This window comes from Varanus komodoensis, unplaced genomic scaffold (assembly GCF_004798865.1).
Source record: "Varanus komodoensis strain SLA01 unplaced genomic scaffold, ASM479886v1 scaffold2, whole genome shotgun sequence".
NCBI lineage: Eukaryota > Metazoa > Chordata > Lepidosauria > Squamata > Varanidae > Varanus > Varanus komodoensis.
In genome coordinates, this window is record NW_025335568.1 from 64,178,880 (window position 1) to 64,187,051 (window position 8,172).

Here is an 8,172-nt window from a genome sequence, read left to right on the forward strand (position 1 = left end):
CATTGCGAATAAATCACCGGCGCAGCCTTCGAGCCCCTCGCCCTCGCCTCCCCGTGCCCAGCCGCCGCCGCCGCTTCCCAACGCTGCGCGCAAACCGGCGGCGCGCAAGCAGCCCGGCGCCGCTCGGCCAGCCCCAAGCCCCGCCAGGCGGGTGCCTCCGTCCCGGCCTCCCTCCCCGCCGCCGCCGCCGCCGCTCGCCAGCCACCGCCACCGACACCTGTCCCCTCCCTCCCTCCCCGCTCCCTCCCCTCCCCTCCGCCCCTCCCTCCCTCCCGCCCGCCGCGCACCGCTGGCCGCGCTATTTACCTGCACGGGCTCCCCTGCGCGCCGGCAGCGGCGGCTCCCGCGGCACGCGCGGTCCGAGCGAATTCCCCGCGGGCGCCTCGGACGAGGCGGGACGGCAGGCGGGCGAGGAGGCGGAGGAGGGAAAGTGCCGCCCGCTGCCGCTCCAGCCGCGTCAGGCTCGGGCTTCTCTCGGTCTCCGAGAGTCAGGGCGGAGAGCCGGAGAAAGGAGGGCTCGCCGCGCCCCACGTGACGCCTCTCGCCGCCTGTCTGCAAGCGGAGGGCGGAGCCGCGCGCGCCGCAGCACGGCGGACGGCGACCTCTCCCTACGTGGCCGCCTCCATCGCTCCATCGCCCGCCCGCCCGCCTGCCTGCCCGCCTCCCTCCCTGCCGGGGCGGGCGAGCGGGCGCAGCGCCTCCGCTTCAGCCGCGCGCCCCGTCACGCATTCCGACGACACGCGCGCCGCCCCCCGCCGCCCCCTCCCCTTGCACCGAGCGGTGCTCTGCGCTCGCAAGCGGGTGGCGCGAGTCTTCCTCGCGCGCGCCCCCTCCCCAGGCCCCGTTCCGGCGGCGATCCGGGCAGCGCCGCGGGCGCGTGGGGAGCGGAGCCCTCGAGGACTTCTCCGGGCGGCCGCGCTCCGAGGAGCCCCGCCCCGCCCCCTCCGAGGGGCTGGCACGCGCGGGCACGCGCGGCTCTGGCCCGGCACCGGCTTGCTTCCCGGTCGCTCTGCCGTCTCTCTCTCCCCCACCCCCGCGCCCTCCCTCGCTTGCTTTGCTCCTTTAATAATCGCCAAGATACCCCGAGCGGACCTTCACGGGGACCTTGGATGCTGCGGGACCCGCGGAGCGGTTCTGGCCCGGAGACCAAACGTTTCCACGCAGCGCGGTGCCGGAGGGCTGCGAAAACATGCCTTTGAGAAAGGACGGGCGCTTTTAACGGGGCCGCTTCGGCTGCGAAGGAGAAAAAAGCAGCCCCTCGGAGAGGCTGCTCCGGCGCTCTCGCCTCCTTTCCCCCGTCCTGCAGCAGGGGCCGGAGGCGAGAGGAAGGGAAGGGAAGGGGCGAGCGGGGAAGCCCCTGGGACCGCCTCCTACCCCGCCGCCGCCCCCCCCCCCGCGCACCCTCCTCTGGCTTATGCTGTTCTGGGATAGCGGGGAGGCGCCGGGAAGCCTGCAAGGGGCCAGTCCTCCCTCCTTCCCCTTCTGGCCTTCGGGACGCCCAGTGGCAAGGAGCGCTTTCCCTCGGCGCCCGCCAGAGTCAGTGCCTGAGCGGCTTCCGCCGGCTCGCTCTTCCCAGCCGTGCTCACTGCATGGGCCGTCATTGGAACGGTGCGGGGTGGGCACCGGCTCCCACTTGCCCGCCACGCCACGCCACCCGCAGATGCAGAGTGAGTGAGCGAGCAGGGAGAAGGGGGTGCCCTTTCTCCCCCCCCCCACTTGCTATGCCAGAGGCCTCATCCGGGCTGTATAAGAGGCTCCGTTGCATTCAGAGAGGGTGGACCAGGGAAAGGAGCAGCCGCGCGCCCCTCCTGCCCCCGGGAGCATGGCAGGCGGAGAAGACGCGGGTCAACTGGCGGCTGGTGCTTGCTGGGAAGTCGCCGCGTTGCCTTGCCTAGCAGGAGAAGTTGGGCGAAGGACGGACGCGCCTCTTCTGGGTCACTGGCCTGCCGCTCTCTGTGCCACGGTTTGCTGCTGGTGAATCCTCCCTAGTCGGGGCAGTACCGTGGGAAGGACTGGGTGTCTCCCTCTAGAGGCAGGCAGGGAGGAAAAGCGTTGGCTCCTTAGAGGAGAAGCAGCCAGGCCTTTTACTCCCTGGTCGCCCTCTCTCACTTCTCACTGGAGGGCGTGGAGGAGTGGGCTTGTTGGTGCCAGCCCCCGCTGCAGAAGTCGGAGGGAGGGTACCCATGAGTGGGGGGCAGATGGAGCCACTATGCCTCCTATGTCCCGCTCACAGGTGAGAAAGGCCGGAGGCAGGTCTCGGCAGCCCTGGGGGCCTGATCCTTCCTGGGGTGGAACTGGAGAAGCCACAGGAGCAAGGGATATCTGCAGCTTCTCAGAGGTTATATTCGGGCATGGCCCACCAACGGCTGGAGTCCTGAACCTCTGGGAGGCCACTGGCCCTGCCCACCCCATGATCTTTGGGTTCCTTCTGGTTCCAAAAACCCAAGAGAATCCTTTGAAATGCTGTTCCTTTATTGTAGCTCCAGAGCTGATGGGACAGTTTGCCTCTGAGCAGCGTTTTGCAGCTGGAAGGAGAAGCTTCTGCTCATGTGAAGAGATGGATCCCTTGCAGTCTGGCCAGCAGGTCCATGCTCAGTGGCGCTCTTGCTGCTGGAGGAGACAGTGAGAGTGAGGGAGTCCTTCCTGCTGAGCAGCCCGGCTCTCGTGACACCGCCTGACTGGGCCCCGCATCTGCTCCCCACCTCCTTCTCCTGAAAGCCCTTCCACCCCTTCCAAGACAGACTGATTTGCACAGCCAGTGTGGGAAACTTCACCAGGCACAGCCGAAGGAGCCGCAAGGAGCTCAGCCTTCGCTCAGCCCTGCTTCCCCGGTCCCCATTGTTCCGAATCGGATGATGGCACCCACTCCCTGCACGACATAGCCCAGGAGGGGAAGAATGCTGAGCAACATCTGTCCCCTCTTCTCTGTCTCCAGCTGCTGGTATAGTGCCTCTGAACTGGGAGGCTCCACTTAGCAAGAAGGGCTGATTGCTACGGAACATACTTTTGCACAGGAATGCTTTGAATTGTGAAGTCCGTGTCATGGCTGGACTGTTTTCCAGTTCTTTTCATTCCTGGTGCGTGAAGGCTTTTTCCTTGGGGACTGTATTTGCCTCATCTTTTGTCTGTGATGCTATGGCTTTTACTTATTTTTGTCCTGGAGACAGCAAAAGTGCTACCAGACCTTTCATAAAGGATGGATGGGAAAGTTGATGCAGGATTTCTCAGAGGTCTTGTGCAGAAAGAGAGAACATTCCCCTAACATGATTACAGTCCTAGTGGCAGATATAATGTTCTTAAGTCGTAGCAGCAGAAAGAAATTAAACTTTTCACTACTAGATGGGATTTGCAAGTCCTTGGCAGGTCCTTACAAAGCCCTTTCTTCTCTCCTCTGCAGAAAGAAGTCATCTGTTCTTTGTCTGAAATTGTCCCCCAGGTTAGGATTTCCCAACTGGGTACCACCAGAAATTTCAGGCTACAGCTCCTGGCTTTCCTGCCCATTGACCATCTTAGCTGGGGCTGAGTTGAGGTCCAAAACTTCTAGAAGACACTAGGCTGGGGAAAGTCGGGCTAGGTTCGGTCAGCACCAGAGATGAAAGCCAATTCTACACTTAGAATCATAGAACAGTAGAGTTGGAAGGGGCCATGAAGGCCATCAAGTCCAACCCCCTGCTGTTGTAGGACGCATGTTACACCATCCTACCCAAATGGCTGTCCAGTTTCTTCTTGAATGTCTCTAGTGTGGGAGAGCCCACCACCTCTCTAGGACGCTGGTTCCACTGTTGTATCGCCCTGACAGTGGGGAAGCTTTTCCTGATGTCCAGCCTGAATCTTGGTAGCCACAACTTGAATCGATTAATTCCATGTCCTGCACTCTGGCATCAGCAAGAAGAGAACTTGATCTTCCTCCTTGTGCCAGCCTTTGAGGTCCTTATAGAGGGATATCATGTCCCCCCTCAGTCTTCTCCAGGCTGAACATGCCCCCTCAGTTCTCTCAGTCTCTCCTCATAGGGCAGTGTTTCCAAACCCTGGATCATTTTTGTCACCCTCCACTGGACTGTTTCTAATTTACCTGCATCTTTCTTAAATCTTGGTGCCCAGAACTGGACCCTTCTTGAGATGTACGAAGGTGAAGAGCAGATAGCAGGCTCTGCTCCACAGAAGCCTCCCTAAACCCCTTTACTGGCTGGATGTTAACAGCATTCATCACAATTGACCTTGAGCAATACAGTTCTGGATGTAGAACTGAAAAATGGGAGGAAAACATAGCTTTTCCAAAAATCATGGTCATAAATGCTTGGAAAGAGCAATATTCAGGTTTCTGGTAGGGGAATCCAAATTCTGCAGGGAAGGGCTGTTTCCTTTGCTGGCAGATTTCAAAGAAAGAGAGCCAAATCCATCCATCTTGAGAATTCAGTTCTGTATCCAAAGTCTAGATTTGTTATGCAAAGATACTCCATGCAATGATTTGCAAAAGATAAGAAATAAAATCCCTCTATGTGTTCAAAGTCTGATCCAGCACTTGTGAATGCTGCATATGAAAACTTTTCTGTGACAAGGCATTCTAGCACTGACCTCATGGTGCTGCCTATGGCTATCTTCCTTTTTCCCCTTCCTTTTATCCTTTCCTCCCTCCCTCCCTCCCTCCCACCTCCCTTTTTAGTGTCTCTTTCTCTGTCTTTCTCCATGCCACAGTTCTGCTTGTGCTTAGATGCTGCTTCTTTTGCAGACCCTGGAGGAAAAGACCATTCTTCTCTCTCATTTTGCTGACCTGGGCAGTACACTACAAAATTTACAAACTATAAAATACAATAGATGAAACAGTAAGAATTAAACATTAATTTCAAAGACCATAAAAGAACATTAAAAGATGGTTAAAAAGACCCAACCAATAGTAAAAGGCATCGGGCTAACTATCAGACCTCTGAATGATCAAGGAAAGGCCCCTGTCTTAACCTGGTACTGAAAAGATGGCAGATTTGGTATCTGGCAGGCTGTAGCAGGGAGGCTATTCCAAAGATGGGGGGAGGGCATCCCTGAAAAGACCCCCCCCCCCCCCCCCAGTTGCCACCCTCTGAGCCTTTCGAAGGGTTGGCACCTAGAAGAAGGCCCAGAAGCTGAGTGTAGTGTCCAGGTAGATTGGGGTTGGGATAGGCACTCCAATAGGCAATGAAGTCCCCATTCATTCATTCATTCATTCATTCATTCATTCATTCATTCATTTATAAGACATTTTTATGCGCCCCATTCGCCAAAGCCTCGGGGCGGCCATGTAGGGCTTTAAGGGTTAAGACCCGTATCTTGAATTGAGACCAGAAACATACAGGCAGCCAATGCAGCTGGGGCAGAACTGATCTCATATACTCGGACCTCCAGATCCTAGTTGTTACGCTTGCTGCCACATTCTGCACCAGCTGTAGCTTCTGAATCATCTTCAAGGGCAGCCCCACATTGAATGCATTGCAGTAACCCAATCCAGAGATCGCCAGAGCATAGATTGCTGAAGCCGGGCTTTCCCTGTCCAGGTAGGGGTGCAGCTGGGCCACCAGGCGAAGCTGGTAGAAGGTACTCCAAGCCACTGATGCCACCTGAGCCTCGAATGACAAAGATGGATCAAGGCACACCCCCGAGATACGAACCTACTTCTTCAGGGGGGTGCAAACCATCTAGCGTAGGTTGAACACGTCCATCTGATCAAAGGAATCGGCCACCAATGCCGTCTCAGTGTTGCCTGGATTGCATTTCAGTTTGCTGGCTCCTCATCCGGTCCATTTTCACAGCCAGACACCAGTTCAGCACATCCACAGCCACAGACGATGAAAAGGAGAAATAGAGTCATCGGCGAACAGATGTCAGTGCACGCCAAAGCTCCAGATGACCCCGCTCAGTGGTTTCATGCAGATGCTGAATAGCATGGGGGACAGAACAGACGCCAGAGCGACTCCATGCTGGAGAATCCATGGGGCTGGCAATATTCCCCAAGCACCACCTTCTGGAGACGGCCCTCCCAAGTAGGAACAGAACCACTGCAATGCAGTGCCCCCTCTCCCGTCTCAGGCAGCTGCTCCAGAAGGATACCTGGGTCCACGGTATCCAAAGCGGTGCTAGGAGGTCCCAGCAGCATCAACAGGGTCCCACTCCCCCTGTCTTGCTCTGGGTGTAAGTAATCATACAGGGTGACCAACGCTGTTTCTGTGCCAAAACCCAGCCTAAACCCCAATTGAAATGGATCCAGATCTCGCCTTTCTTGTGCTTTCAGGTCTGCACTGCATCTTTGATCTACAAAGCAGATGTCAGAACACAGCATTCAGTTTTCTTCTCTTTATTTTTATCCTCCTCCAATCTGAACAATCTTGCTAACACTCTCACATCTTCCTCTTGTATTTCCACCTCTTCAGAGATATTCCAATGTAGGACCTCAGAGCAGAACCACTGAAATGAATGGGATTTAGCCATGACTACATTAATCCTGCTTCTTTTCAGTGGGTCCACTCTAAGAGAGATCAGAGGAACTGGTCTTGGTCTAGAAGTCAGATGAACTACCTGCATCAAGATGGTTGACTGGCTGACATCAAGGGGTGGGGCCTCACCCAAGCCCCACCCTTCCCATGGCATCATCACCCCATGCACTGAAAGGCACTAAAAGAATCTTCCCACAGGCCTTAGGTCTCTTGACTCAGCCAGGTCGTACCTCTGCAAGCTGGACTTGGCCTCAGCATGGGGCCAGATTAGACCTTCCAGAGGGTGAAAGCCCTCCCCAGGAGTAGAACTTTTACTGGATTTTATCTATTTCTGCAGCCAGCATTCCTGGCATTGGTATAACATGGGTTTAGTTTACTATCTATCTATCTATCTATCTATCTATCTATCTATCTATCTATATATCTGTTTAAAGCTTTTGTATGCCGTCCTATTATACAAAATCTCAGGATGGCTTACAATATTTAAAAGAACAATTAAAACAATTTCTAATAAATAATAGAAACAGAACAAAACAAAATCACAAAGCAAACAGAGCAACTGAAGGTTAAAAGTTGTTAAATTTTAAAATACTGTTTAAATAAAAAGGTTTTGGCCTGGCGCTGAAAAGAGTGTGAACTTGGCTCCAGGCGTACCTCTCTGGGAAGTACATTCCAGAGTCTGGGCGCCACAGCAGGGAAGGCCCTACTCCGGGTTGATGACCTTTTTAGCTATCTTAGAGAGGGTTCCTGGAGCAGGGCTTCTCCCACAGATCTTAAGGGGTGTGAGGGCGTATAAAGAAGGAGATGTTCCTTCAGGTATCCTGGTTCCAAGCTGTTTAGGGCTTTATAGGTCAAAACCAGCACCTTGAATTGGGCCCGGATTTCAACTGGAAGCCAGTGGAGCTGGTAGAGGACCGGCGTTATGTGAGAGTAATGCCCGGTTCCTGTCAGCAGCCTGGCAGCTCTATTCTGTACCAGTTGCAGTATCTGGATCATTTTCAAGGGCAGCCCCATGTAGAACATGTTGCAGGAACCCAAGTGGGAAGTTACCAGAGCATGTACCACTGTTGCCAGGGAGTGCTCATCCAGGTAAGGACACAGCTGATGGATCAGTCAAAGTTGTAGGAAAGCACTCCTTGTCGCCACCGCCACCTGAAACTCCAGTGACAGCTCTGCGGACCCTGTCCTTTAGAGGGAGTGCTACCCTGTCCAGGACATGGTCAAAGTTACTTACCTGAAACGGCAATCTGCCCACCAAAAGGCCCTCCTCCTTATCTGGATGGAGGCTGAGTTTATTGGCCCTCATCCAGCCCATTCCCTCAGCCAGGCACTGGTTCAGCACAGCCACCGCCTCACCTGGAGCAGATGTAAATGAGGGGTAGAGCTGGGTGTCATCAGCATACTATTGAATTAATGTAAAGCAAGGCATGTTTATCAAGTCCAATGTTGCCCTCATCCAGGAGGATGAGGGGGAAGAGGGGAGAAGGAGGTTTAATAGGAGTATTCTGGAAATCTTAGTCAACTTCTGTCACCAGGGTGAGCATTGTTGCTCTTGTGATGGGCCATCAGGTCATCTCCAACCTATGGCATTGCTCCAACCCCCTCCCCAAATCCTATCCATTGCATCCTTGCTTAGCTATTCTACGTTCGAGGTTGTGCCTTCCTTTAGGGATTCAGTCCATCTCTTATTTATCTGGTCTTCCTTTTCTTC